The 14,942-nt window shown below is 42.1% G+C and overlaps 1 protein-coding gene across 1 annotated transcript in view; it reads right to left on the reverse strand.

The window, feature by feature from the left end:
* The window catches only part of LOC109873419 (probable ATP-dependent RNA helicase DDX10), a 116,682-nt gene that overhangs the window by 10,844 nt on the left and 90,896 nt on the right, over positions 1 to 14,942 (reverse strand). Inside the window, 1 exon segment of the mRNA XM_031807437.1 lies at positions 7,276 to 7,403. The gene's annotated coding sequence lies outside the window, so the exon portion shown is untranslated.

Here is a 14,942-nt window from a genome sequence, read left to right on the forward strand (position 1 = left end):
ACCGATGTCAAAGCTGACGTGCATACCTATATAAAAGGTAGGTACATGACGCAATGATGCCACGTAAAATGTTGTGCAACACAGCATTCCTAACCTAGCCCACAATGTCTGCTGTGTGGATCGAGCAGTCAACAAGTCGAGCAGTCATTTGAAAGAGTAAGAACATTTCAGCGAGATAACTCAAAAGGTGAAATCCATTAAAGCCAAGATAATGGAATTCATTGCCCTTGACAATCAACCATTTAGGAATCCTTGTGAGTAAGTATTAGCTAGGTAGCCACTTGTTGTTCACCTATTGAAATTGAACTTCAGTTCATGAAAATAAATAGCTAGCCAGCTACTTAACCCTGTTACCCAAAGCTAACGTTATAAGCAGCCAGTTAGCTTCATCTGGCTAGTGAGGCACAACCGGACCGGGTTATGTTGTGAAGCTAGCCACAATAAGGATTAGGCACAATAGTGGAATTTGCGTTTTGCCTTCAAAATAAAAGTACCTCTGAAAGTGATGCAGAAGGTTACAATTGGTGGAATCATGCCATATTTCGACTAGATAATGTGAAGCAATGAAATGGGGGTATCAATGACACCCACAGAACACAACTGTGAAGAGTTTACGCAAATATTAGCGTTGTAGAGCTTATCGCGGGACTGTGACAGTGTGTGAAATCACCTCCCCAGTCAGCCTGTTGTGTGTATTGACATTCATATTTCACTGTACAGCTTTACCTAAAGATTGGGGATCAATGAAATGGGGTATCAGTCGACTCAATACCCAAGATATTTTTCCCCAAAGTCATCCTCAGAGTTATCAGACTCCAAAATATCCACGCAGTATTGTTTTTCCTCAGGAATAGAGTTCAATGCACATAGGTTGACAATAAATGTGTCTCAATTCACAGTCCCACAAAATAATAGCTACAATGCTAATGTTATCTGGGTGTCACTGAGTAGACTGATACCCCATGTCATTGATCCAAAATCCATAGGTAAGGCTGTACAGTGAAGTAAGTATGCCCCCAATACAATTCTAAAGTATAATACATCCAGTGTGATTTCAACAGATTTTTGTCAAAGTAACAAATGATTGTCTTTTTATAACATTCCAACCTCGTTTAGCATGATCTATTGAATTACGGAATAATTATACTATTTGTATTCATTTGCGTCACTGTCAATGACATACTTTTATTCTGAGGGCAATCCGCAAAGTCCACTGTTGTTGCTAATCCTTATTGTGGCTAGCATCACATAGATGGTTCCGACCACCATTAAATCAAATAACTGTCTTATAAATTAAGGTTATTTTACATTATGACACCTAGCTATATAGTTAGGTAGCTAACTATAGCTACTGAAACATATGTCATTTTGTTATGTTTTTGGGGAAGAACGTTGTTTGCATCAATGACCTAGCTAGCTTTTTTTTATGACCAGTGCTGTATGTGCTCGAGACAACTTTCCCAGCATCATAGCATACGTATTAGAGGTCGACCGATTAATCGGAATGGACGATTAATTAGGGCTGATTTCAAGTTGTCTTAACAATCGGAAATCTGTATTTTTGGGCGCCGATTTTGCAGATTCTTTAAAAAAAGTTATATTTTATTTTTTATACCTTTATTTAACTAGGCAAGTCAGTTAAGAACACATTCTTATTTACAATGACAGCCTAGGAACGGTGGGTTAACTGCCTTGTTCAGGGGCAGAACGACAAACTTTCACCTAGTCAGCTCGGGGGATCCAATCTTGCAACCTTATAGTTAACTAGTCCAACGCTCTAGTATATATTTTTAAACCTGCATATTTAGCAAAAAAAAATCCAGGGTAGCAGGCAATATTAACAGGTGAAATTGTCTTCTTTTGCGTTTTGCTTCTTTTGCGTTCATTGCACGCAAAGTCAGGGTATATGCAACAGTTTGGGTAGCCTGGCTCATTGCAAACTAATTTGCCACAATTGTACGTAATTATGACATAACATTGAAGGTTGTGCAATGCAACAAGAATATTTAGACTTAGGGATGCAACCCGTTAGATAAAATACCGAACGGTTCCGTATTTCACTGAAATAATAAACGTTTTGTTTTTGAAATGATAGTTTCCGGATTCGATCATATTAATGACCAAAGGCTCGTATTTGTGTGTGTTATGTTATAATTAAGTCTATGATTTGATAGAGCATTCAGAAGCATTCATTCAAACAGCACTTTTGTGCGTTTTGCCAGCAGCTCTTCGCAAACACAACGCTGTTTATGACTTCAAGCCTATCAGCCTAATGGCTGGTGTAACCGATGTGAAATGGCTAGCTAGTTAGCAGGGTGCTCGCTAATAGCGTTTCACACGTCACTCGCTCTGAGACTTGGAGTAGTTATTCCCCTTGCTCGGCATGGGTAACGCTGCTTCGAGGGTGGCTGTTGATGTGTTCCTCGTTCGAGCCAAGGTTGGGGCGAGGAGAGGGACAGAAGCTATACTTTTACACTGGCAATACTATAGTGCTTATAAGAACATCCAATAGTCAAAGGTATATGAAATACAAATGGTATAGAGAGAAATAGTCCTATAAATACTATATTAACCGGGCCTCCCGGGTGGCGCAGTGGTTAAGGGCGCTGTACTGCAGCACCAGCTGTGCCACCAGAGGCTCTGTCCATGGGGCGACGCACAATTGGCCCAGCGTCGTCCGGGTTAGGGAGGGGTTGGCCAGTAGGGATATCCTTGTCTCATCGCCGCACCAGCGACTCCTGTGGCGGGCCGGGCGCAGTGCGCGCTAACCAAGGTTGCCAGGTGCACGGTGTTTCCTCCGACACATTGGTGCGGCTGGCTTCCGGGTTGGACGCATGACTTTCAACCTTCGTCTCTCCCGAGCCCGTAACGGGAGTTGTAGCGATGAGACAAGATAGTAGCTACTAAACAATTGGATACCACGAAACTGGGGGGAAAACGGGGTAAAGATTTTTTTATAAAATAAAAAATACTATATTAACTACAACCTAAAACCTCTTACCTTGGAATATTGAAGTCTCACATTAAAAGGAACCACCAACTTTAATATGTTCTCATGTTCTGAGCAAGGAACTCAAACGTTAGGTTTTTTACATGGCACATATTGCACTTTTACTTTTCCAACACTTTGTTTTTGTATTATTTAAACCAAATTGAACATGTTTCATTATTTATTTGAGGCTAAATTGATTTTTATTGATGTATTATATTGAAAGTTATATATATATATATATATATATATTATATTGAGTTAAAATAAATGTAAATTCACTATTGTCATTACAAATAAATACATTAAAAAAAAAAAAAAAGTTGGCTGATTAATTGGTATTGGCTTTTTTTGGCCCTCCAATAATCGGCATTGGTATCGGTGTTAAAAAATCATAATCGGTCGACCTCTAACACGTATCGATGAGTCATTGTGACATATGAAATACGAGTGATAGTGTAATCAATGTGTAATAACTACGTAACAAATTAAGTAACGCGTTAAATTATTATGTGACGTTCAGTCATATTTCAGGTCAACAAGCTTATTTGACACGTCAGTGTTATTTGACGTGTATCTTTTTTGACACGCAAAGAACCAAACGAGGTTCCATAGAAATCCTGGTTGAGAATGAAACGACTGAACAAATGAACAATGAAACAGCACTGCAAGTAAGTGAAATAAATACGTTTTGATTATGTTTTACTGGTAATGGAGACATACGTAAATGCCAACAAAACACATTTTTGGTCAGCGTGGTGTGTGTAACCTTTACTTAACTAGGTAAGTCAGTTAAGAACAAATTCTTATTTACAATGACGGCCTACCCTGGCCAAACCCGCACAACACTGGGCCAATTGTGCACCGCCCTATGGGACTCCCAATCACAGTTGGATGTGTTACAGCCTGGAATCGAATCAGGAACTGTAGTGACGCCTCTTGCACTGAGATGCAGTGCCTTAATTTTAACACACACACATGGACATAGTGGTCTAACTTTAACTGCACAAGAATGCTTAAAAGGCAGCTTAAATTGTAAATATCGGTTATCGGTTTTCCTTTTTTTTTGGCAAGGAAAACATCGGATATCAGTATTGGCCTAAAATGTAATATTGGTGTAACACTAGCTGGAATCATGGAAATAGGATGATTATTCTAATTAAATAGTTAGAATACAGTGTTGTTTGACATGACAACGAATGAAAATGCCAGGGAGGAGTTCTTGTGACAGGGTAGGAACTAAAGTGTTCTTTTTTTCCCTTCTTTTTTTAGGAACCACAGTGTTAATAAGTGTTTCCTAGGGGACCCTACAATCTTTGGCTACGTTGAAAGTTCTCTTAACTACTTCATGTAGGTAACCTATTCATGCTTTGCATATTCCTATTTGATTTATTAAATACTGTTGCACAAACAACATGCTGATTTAGGTCTACACCATCAATGGTTTTATCAGGCTGTATAGCTAATTACGTTTGCTCTGACATGTATAGCAAACTAACTAGCTATTATCATTAGCAGCTAAAAAGATTTAGGCTCAACTTGCTAAGAAAAGACAAACTAGCTGTTTGCAGATGTGTTTCTTACAAACTAAGCGTAATTATAGAATGCTAGTGGATTTAATAAGAAACAAAGTGAAAACAACACCAACATTGTTGCATGTGCGGCATTGACCATGCAGACTGAACGCAAGTGTCTCCTGGTCGAGGAACAACAAATGCGCTCCTTGAGTGACGGGGGCGGCTAGGTCTGTGTGGAAAACAGCATGGAGAGAGGAGAGATGACTCAAGTAGCGAAGTAAACTATAAAAATGGACGTTACACATGGCGTATCACATTTAACAAACTAAACATTCAAATACCATTATGGAAGGTAAAGTAAAGGTAAAGTAAAAACCCAAACCAGTCCGTGTATCAATACCGGTATATCGCAAAATACAGTATACCGCCTAGCCCTAGTTTCGGCATGGAGGAATGATCTCAAATCACGTCTTTTGTGTCCTCCAACCTCATCAAACATTATAGCAGATGACTCAGATCTGTTATCTTGGCAAAAGGAGGGTTCACAAAATACTAAATGCTGTGGTGCCAATAATTGTGACATGTATGTTTTTGAATAAAATAATGATTTATTGATGACGAAAGTTTTTCTTTTAACAATTTTAACTCAATTAAAAGGTTGGATTCATATGATATTTTGAGCAAAATCAAGTTGATAAATAACAACCTCACAGCCTTCTTTGTTCATACAGTATTTACCTAGGGTGCCAATAAATCAGGAGGGCACTGTACAAAAAATAAGTCTAAAGAATAATGTATGTGTAGATTGTGTGTGTTAGTGTGCCTGTGTGTGTTTTTGTTTAATCCGTTTTTTAAAGGTAATTTAGCTGTTTGCTTGAGTAAATGGAGATGGAAGGGAGTTCCATGTGATCATGACTCTGTATAAAACTGTGCCTTGCTGTGAATTCCTTTTGGACTTGGGGACTGTGAAGAGACCCCTGGTGCATGTATGGGTGTCTGTAATTTTCGTCAGTAATATTGTTCATAACAACTACTGTAGGAGAGAAGCAGTTACTCTCATCAACCCTCAACCAGGAGAAACTGGTAATCAAGACTGTAATCAAGACCGGACAAGACCAGAGTCTGAAACTAGTACAGTTGATTTTTATTCTTGGCGAATAACGTGATTCTGATTTTGGTGGTGGTGATACATAGTTAACACAGTGTCAGAAACGAGGGTAATATGGTCTGCTAAAGGCTGAGCATCAATCAATTGCACCCCTATGGTTAGCGAGTAGCATGCTAATGATAGTCTATATCCAGGTACAGCCAATTGGCCTTAGAGCTGTCCTGGGGACATTCATCCATCCAAATACTTGACGGTGCTGCTACTCATGTCACCGGCTGTTGCCCTGGAGATCACGATCAAATGACTCAGTGATTACATCAGCCAGGGAGACTGTCAATTAAACTGTCATTCATCATCACCACAGGATATGATCAGTGGAGTGAGACAGAATAGGCCAATACAGGCATGGATGGACTGAGCATGGATATGGAATGGATACAGTACATCCTTGGTGCGCTGTAACAATAGTCAGGCCATAAACCAGCAGCACAGGGGGGTACTCTTACAGATAGTATTGGTGTGTGGAAATCTGCCAGGGGAAGGCACTAGGAGGTGGTGTTAATATACACCGGAGGAAAGAGGCGGAGGGAGGGGGAGAGAGAGGAGGGGGGTGTCAATGTGAGGGTGATAAATAAGTGGTGGTGTTCTGAGAACCCCCTCCTTGGTTACAAACCAGCTTCCCGGTGAGAGAGACAGGCAGGCTAGTGGTAGATCTCCGTGGTAACGGGCAAGCGTAGTCATGCAGTGAACGCCAGGGGAGCATAAATCTGCTCTCGCCCCCAGCCCTATGGACTAGTGGGCTTACGGAGGAGGAGGAGATGGAATGAACATCACCTGCTCCTCCACACACAGGGGAGAGAGGCAGAGAGAGAAAGAAGTGTATGTGAGGAAGCGAACGGAAGGGCCGGAGAAAGGTAAGTAGAATCAAGTCAGAGAGCGAGAGCACAAAGACAATACACCGGAATAGACACCTAAGACACTGAGAAAAGAGAGGAAGACGTGGAGCAGAAAACCAGAAGCCTCGTACTGCCTGCCTCTCTGCCTTTAAATCCTTGGTGCATTGCCCTGTAGCGAGAGGCTGCGTTGCCCTTCACCCTCGGCTGCCACTTTTAATCTGTCTCTAATTACACACTTTATAGCCTAGCTGCCGCACGCCCAGCGATCAATGCCTCGGCCAGCGGGCTACAAGGGAGTCCTCCCTCCTGGAAAGGGTATAGTTCTGCTCCAGAGTCAATTACACCCCAAATCCCAATAACCCTAGGCAGACGAGCAGAGATACAACATTGCAAATCTAATGAATCTAGGAATGCTCGAAGGAAACAATCCTCGCTACAACAGACTGCTGGTCCAATAAATGCTGAGCAGCTCATTGTTTTCCAATATGGATTTCTTGAGAAATGTCAGACCATTGCTGGATCACAAGCCCATGACTTCTCGATTCTGTCTGGTAGTTTTTAAAGGATTGGACATGTAACAGTGATAGCCAAACATCTAGGCTTGGTCGAATTGATGCCTGTTCTTTCAGATCTACTAGTCACAAAATCCTTATTGGTAGGGTTGCATTGTCAAGTGATTTTAAATGCTCGGGCTGGAGCTTTTAGTCTATCATACATTCAGTTTCAGCCTAAAAACTAGCTGGTACAGTAGCCTATAGTTATTACCTGCTCTGGTCATCATCTTCCTCCGAGTCAGAGCATAGTTTGTCCGGGTCGGGAAGCGTGCTGGGGTCAAACTCCTCTCCATCGGCACCGTCCAGGTACGCTACCACCTCCTCTTCAGACTTCTGCTCCTGGGACAAACGGGACAAAACACAGTTACTTCAAATACCTCAGGTGTTGGATTCAATAAGAAAATCAACCAATTGTGCTAAGACTATATGAAACCCGATGAATGTTGTGCCAGATGTCTTGAAAAAGCTCTTACTGAGCGAATAATTTACACATCAAAAAAGGTACTGATGTAAATGGTGAGTGGGAAAATCACAAGTCACGTGCGATGTCAACAGCTTCACTTGGCATTGGCAATGCAATCAATGAATAGATGAATTAAGATGGCAAGGAGGAGAAACAAATTCCCCATACAGAGTAATGTATGGGTACCGATGTCAATGTACCCAATTACTGGAAGCTATCTTTCACAAGGTGAAAGCTTGCCAAACCACACTAAAATCACACCCCTATATGAACTCAGCAATAATATTAAGTCTGAAGCTGGCAAGTAGCAATACTGCAGGGCGGACAGAAATAATAGCCAGAGGGATATAAAACAGTAGAAGATAAGAAAATACTCCAACTGTCTGGTGCAGGAGTAGGTTAAAAGAAGATGGAGAAAGATAAACGCAGCTCGATATTGAGGTTTACAGAGACCGGCAGAAAGGTAACCCTAGTAATGTGAGCATCGTAAAGACCGAATCGGGGGCACAAAACAACTCTGGTCGTGTGTGTGTCACTAATAACCTGTGGATCTCCCTCACACAATGTAACCTATATGCATAAATGGAGGACAATAAAAGCTACAAATAAAACAAGTGGAAGTTCTAGGGACTTTTACTGTGTGCTCTTTAATGCAAGCAGGGAATGAGAGGGGAAGTACAGAGAGAGAAATAATTGATCTACTTCAAATGGATGAAACTGCCCAGTGGAACGCACTTGTTAATGAGCTTGGGTTCTCAGACACACAGAGCCCCCATCTTATGAAAGAATCTGGGACAAACACGGCTGTGGTAGATTTCTCTATGGACAATTATAATGAGAGGGTGCTGTTTGTTCCACATATCTGAGTCCATGTCTCTAATCTCAGTGTTCAACGAGCCTTATTCGCCCCACACGGACAAGTCAGACTTAATGGCTTCCAGAAAACCATGGACTTTCTCAGACCGTCTGATGTGAGAATGAGACCGACCCACAGAATGTTTGAAAATGAAAAAGGTCAAAAGGTATCCTGACTGTTACTTCAAAATCGGGTAAACGGCGTCACTCCAGAGGCTACCGCAGAAAACAGAGGGTCATGCTGGAGTGCATTGCTGTAGCTTTCATAGCTTTCCAAACAGAACCTGCAGTATGGATTTTCCTACGTTCTGGTGGTTATACACAATGTACAAAACATTAAGGACACCTGTTCTTTCCATGACAGACTGACTAGGTGAAAGCTATGATCCATTTTGATATCACTTGTTATATCCACTTCAAAATCAGTGTAGATGAAGGGGAGGAGAGGTTAAAGAAAGATTTTTAAGCCTCGAGACAATTTAGACAAGGATATGTGCCAGAGTGTGAATGGGCATGACATAAGATTTAAGTGCCTTTGAACAGGGTATGGTAGTAGGTGCCAAACACATCGGTTTGTGTCAAGAACAGCAATGCTGCTGGGTCAACATGAGGCTGGTAAAAACTCACTATTAGGTAGGTATGCACAGCTAAGTAAATAGTTAATTGTACTTCGCTGATTTAATCAAGTGATATTCACATGAAGTAGATTGAAAGGCAGATTTCTAAGCTTAGTGGATGACATTGAAGCAATAGCCATGCCGCATATGTAGGCTTAGACAGACACATTATGCCATAGTATTTCACTCTTCTTACAGTACTTTAGATTCTATATACTAAAGCTGGGCGATATGGACCATTTCATTTAAAAACGTCACATTTCTCTAGTATAGGCTACTTATCGTTATGAATGATATCAAACTGACTGTGATTACTGATTGGTGTCGATCATTTTCATTTTAGCTTCCTTGCTCTACTATCTACTCCTATATCCTATCGACTCCTATACCCATTATCTACCCAGAGACGACAAAATGGGGGAGGTAATGGAAGAGGCGGGTACTTTATTGTAGTAATTCTTGAATCTAGGCAGGAAATCTAATCTTTGCTTTATCTAATATTAGAATAGGTTAGAATTAGCTGCTGTTTCCCACCGCAAGTCTTGCTGTGCAGGGAGACAGATTCAATGTCTGTATGTGCTGTAAACCAATCCTGTCTGGAAACCTGGCTTTGTGCGATTCATTTGAAATTCTGCTGACAGAGACTTGCGGTAAGAACAGTCCTGTCCATGTGAACAGAATAAAAACAAGAGTTGGCCCTGCCTCATGCTGACGATAGGGAGCCTGAAAGAAATCCAACCCCTGACAGAGAGCAGGGAGAACTCAATGAGACTCACACAGTACCACTGTGTCCCAACACTAGTTCTTGAAATCAGGTGAGTACTGTATTTTTTTCCTAACCTGATCATAATATACAGATTAACAGCAAACATGCCTCGTTTCATTCACTTTGCTCAATAGATAAGTAATTACAAAAAAATCAAAGCTGACAGTATCATAAACTAAATCTACTGATGAACTGGCAGCATAACGCCACACCACCAAGCAGGCCGGTGCGTGGTTTCATATCATTATCTTCAGTATAGTCTCAGATGTTCAATACAGCCACAGTGCAATCTCAGCCCCCGCTAGGGAGACTTCTGGACTCATAACAAGAATGCCTTATTTAGCTGAGCGAGGAGCCAGTGTTTCCTTAGAAACTGAAAACCCTTTTAGGCATATTACAGATACTGTGTGGAAAATAACGGACAATATGTTCAATGAAATACTCAGAGCACCTTCAGAGCACATTTGACAGTATATGGCACGCCATGCATATGGATGTAAACAGGATATATAATATTATAGAGTGCATTTGGAAAGTTTTCAGACCTCTTGATGTTGTCCACATTTTGTTACGCTACAGCCTTATTCTAAAGTTGATTAAATTGTTTCCCCCCCTCATTAATCTACACTCAATACCCCATAATGACAAAGCAAAAACAGTTTAATAAATTTGCAAAAATGTCTAAACAATGAAATATTTCCATAAGTATTCAGACCATTCACTCAGTACTTTGTTGAAGCACCTTTGGCAGCGATTACAGCCTCGAGTCGTCTTGGGTAGGACGCTACAAACTTGGCACACCTGTATTTGGGGAGTTTCTCACATTCTACAGATCCTTTCAAGCTCTGTCAGGTTGGATGGGGAGCATTGCTGCACAGCTACTTTCAGGTCTCTCCAGAGATGCTCGATCGGGTTCAAGACCGGGCTTTGGTTGGTCCATTCAAGGACTTTTAGAGACTTGTCCTGAAGCCACTCCTGCATTGTCTTGGCTGTGAACGCTCTGGAGCAGGTTTTCATCAAGGATCTCTCTCTGTACTTGCTCCATTCATCTTTCTCTCGATCCTGACTAGTCTCCCAGTCCCTGCAAAACACCACCATGCTTCACCGTAGGGATGTTGCCAGGTTTCCTCCAGACGTGACACTTGGCATTCAGGCCAAAGAGATCAATCTTGGTTTCATCAGAACAGAGAATCTTGTTTCTCATGGTCTGAGAGTCCTTTATGTGCCATTTGGCAAACTCCAAGCGGACTGTCATGTGCCTTTTACTGAGGAGTGGCTTCCGTCTGGCCACTCTACCATAAAGGCCTGATTGGTGGAGTGCTGCAGAGATGGGAGAACCTTCCAGAAGGACAACCATCTCCACAGAGGAATTGGAGCTCTGTCAGCGTGACCATTGGGTTCTTGGTCACCTCCCTGACCAAGGCCCTTTTTCCCCCGATTGCTCAGTTTGGCCGGGCGGAAAGCTCTAGGAAGAGTCTCGGTGGTTCCAAACGTCTTCCATTTAAGAATGATGGAGGCAACCGTGTTCTTGGGGACCTTTAATGCTGCAGACATTTTTTGGAAACCTTCCCCAGATCTGTGCCTTGACACAATCCTGTCATGGAGCTCTCTGACAATTCCTTCGACCTCATGGCTTGGTATTCGCTCTGACATGCACTGTCAACTGTGGGACCTTATATAGACAGGTGTGTGCCTTTCTAAATCATGTCCAATCAATAGAACTTAACACAGGTGGACTCCAATCCAGGATGATCAATGGAAACAGGATGCACCTGAACTCAATTTGGAGTCTCAAAGCAAAGGGCCTGAATACTTACAGTTGAAGTCGGAAGTTTACATACAATTAGGTTGGAGCCATTAAAAATAGTTTTCAACCACTTCAAAAATGTATTGTTAACAAACTATAGTTTTGGCAAGTCAGTTAGGACATCTGCTTTGTGCAGTAACGTGCCGTGGTTCTGGGGCCTGGGCCTTCAGTGAAGTCCTACACAGTCCCACCCGAATTAATCCACCTCTTATTACCATCATTATGATGCCATGGCTCTAGACACTATACATTTAGACAGAAATGCAGTATAACCAGGTGTTGCGTCACCTTGAAATTGACATTTTTATTCAGAGAATTGCAGGGGAAGAGTACAATACCTTTTCATTGTGCAGCTTCGTTGCCCTGCGCGCTTGTTCGTTGAGCTGTAGATCCACTCGGGTGTCCCCAAATGTTTTCAAAAGCACCATTGCTTGTAAGTGCCCAGCCGTACTATGGTGTCTCGTTGCTGCCTTGGTTAGACAACTCAGGTTTGCAAAGCCAGTGTGGCTCCAAACACCAAATCGATCACTTGCAAATAATAGGCATTCCCAGCAGTACAGTTTGCAGTGCTTCTCGGAGCCTGTGAGTCATTGATAGCGCCCATAGTTGAAAGTGGCGAACGAACCCCTTTCCCGCCTGACAGGCTTTGTAGCGTCGGCGTCTACCTCTCCTGACAATGTCTAACTTTTCTTGAAAGGTTTGTCTTGAGAATGGCGTTATAATTATATCCTCGACCAAATCGATATCTTCTCCTTCCGCCATTGTGGGTTGAAAAAACAGCTTAGTAGTACGCGAATTTATTCGTTGATCAATTTCAGTTTCCTAGTTCTGAGACCTGCCCATATAGGACCTGCCTCTCAATATTGGTAATCCAATCAAAAGACGTGCACGCACTACGCCTGCTAGCTGGCTGGAGCCAGCCAGCATAGGTACAATAGCCAACTCTAAAGCTGATTGGTTGACACAAAATTTTTATTTCCATTCACTTTAAGCTACAAGAGCCCGCACTGTTGATTCTGAAGGCCTGAGGGCAGATTTTAGACCCCTGGCAACACATGATGGCTGAATATGATTGGATAAAAGATCTAACATAAAGACCAGCCCTCCAAATCTCAACCTGGGGCTGGAAGCAGTGCAACCAAGAGGAACGCTATGAAATGAAGAGTGTAACTCTTACTCTGGGGAATAATTTAATACATATTTGTGGGAAAATATATTTAAAAAATACATATATTCTGATGATGTTTAGGCCAGCAGAGAAGGCCTTGCTGGCCCTGACGGACCACCACTGGCTTTGTGCATGACACAAGTAATTTTTTGTTGTTGTTTACAGACAGAGTATTTCACTTATAATTCACTGGATCACAAATCCAGTCGGTCAGTTAGCATTCATTATGTTGACTGTGCCTTTAAACAGCTTGGACAATTCCAGAAAATTATCTCATGGCTTTAGAAGCTTCTGATTGGCTAATTGACATAATTTGAGTCAATTGGAGGTGTACCTGTGGATGTATTTCAATGCCTACCTTCAAACTCAGTGCCTCTTTGCTTGACAACATGGGAAAATCAAAAGAAATCAGCCAAGACCTCAAAAAAAGAATTGTAGACCTCCACAAGTCTGGTTCATCCGTGGGAGCAATTTCCAAATGCCTGAAGGTACAACGTTCATCTGAACAAACAATAGTACGCAAGTATAGACACCATGGGACCACGCAGCCGTCATACCGCTCAGGAAGGAGACGCGTTCTGTCTCCTAGAGATGAATGTACTTTGGTGCGAAAGTGCAAATCAATAGCAGAACAATAGCAAAGGACCTTGTGAAGATGCTGGAGGAAACAGGTACAAAAGTATCTATATCCACAGTAAAACGAGTCCTATATCGACATAACCTGAAAGGCCGCTCAGCAAGGAAAAAGCCAATGTTCCGAACCTGCCATAAAAAAAGCCAGACTACGGTTTGACAAAGATCGTACTTTTGGAGAAATGTCCTCTGGTCTGATGAAACAAAAATAGAACTGGCCATAATGACCATTGTTATGTTTGGAGGAAAAGGGGGAGATTTGCAAGCCAAAGAACACCATCCCAACGGTGAGGCACAGGGGTGGCAGCATCATGTTGTGGGGGTGCTTTGCTGCAGGAGGGGATGGTGTACTTCACAAAATAGATGGCTTCATGAGGAAGGGAAATTATGTGGATATATTGAAGCAACATCTCAAGACATCAGTCCGGAAGTTAAAGGTTGGTCGCAAAAAGTGTGCGCGAGCAAGAAGGCCTACAAACCTGACACAGTTACACCAGCTCTGTCTGGAGGAACGGGCCAAAATTCACCCAACTTATTGTGGAAAGCTTGTGGAAGGCTACCCGAAACATTTTACCCAAGTTAAACAATTTTAAAGGCAAGGCTACCAAATACTAATTGAGTGTATGTAAACGTCTGACCCAATGCGAATGTGATTAAATAAATAAAAGCTGAAATAAATCATTCTCTCTACTATTATTCTGACATTTCACATTTTAAAATAAAGTGGTGATCCTAACTGACCTAAGACAGGGAATTTTTAGTGGTGTGGGGGCTGTGCTTTGGCAAAGTGGGTGGGGTTATATCCTTCCTGTTTGGCCTTCTCCGGGGGTGTCCTCGGCTGGGGCCACAGTGTCTCCTGACCCCTCCTGTTTCAGCCTCCAGTATTTATGCTGCAGTAGTTTGTGTCGGGGGGCTAGGGTCAGTTTGTTATCTGGAGTACTTCTCCTGTCCTATTCGGTGTCCTGTGTGAATCTAAGTGTGCATTCTCTAATTCTCTCCTTCTCTCTTTCTTTCTCTCGGAGGACCTGAGCCCTAGGACCATGCCCCAGGACTACCTGACATGATGACTCCTTGCTGTCCCCAGTCCATCTGACCGTGCTGCTGCTCCAGTTTCAACTGTTCTGCCTTATTATTATACGACCATGCTGGTCATTTATGAACATTTGAACATCTTGGCCATGTTCTGTTATAATCTCCACCCGGCACAGCCAGAAGAGGACTGGCCACCCCACATAGCCTTGTTCCTCTCTAGGTTTCTTCCTAGGTTTGGGCCTTTCTAGGGAGTTTTTCCTAGCCACCATGCTTCTACACCTGCATTGCTTGCTGTTTGGGGTTTTAGGCTGGGTTTCTGTACAGCACTTTGAGATATCAGCTGATGTACGAAGGGCTATATAAATACATTTGATTTGATTGGATTTTTTACAAGGATTAAATGTCAGGAATTGTGAAAAACTGAGTTTAAATGTATTTGGCTAAGGTGTATGTAAACTTCCGACTTCAATTGTATGTAAATAACGTATCTATTTTTAATACATTCGCAAACATTTCTAAAAACCTGTTTTCGCTTTG

The sequence above is a fragment of the Oncorhynchus kisutch genome, linkage group LG28, assembly GCF_002021735.2.
Source record: "Oncorhynchus kisutch isolate 150728-3 linkage group LG28, Okis_V2, whole genome shotgun sequence".
NCBI classification, from domain to species: Eukaryota; Metazoa; Chordata; class Actinopteri; order Salmoniformes; family Salmonidae; genus Oncorhynchus; species Oncorhynchus kisutch.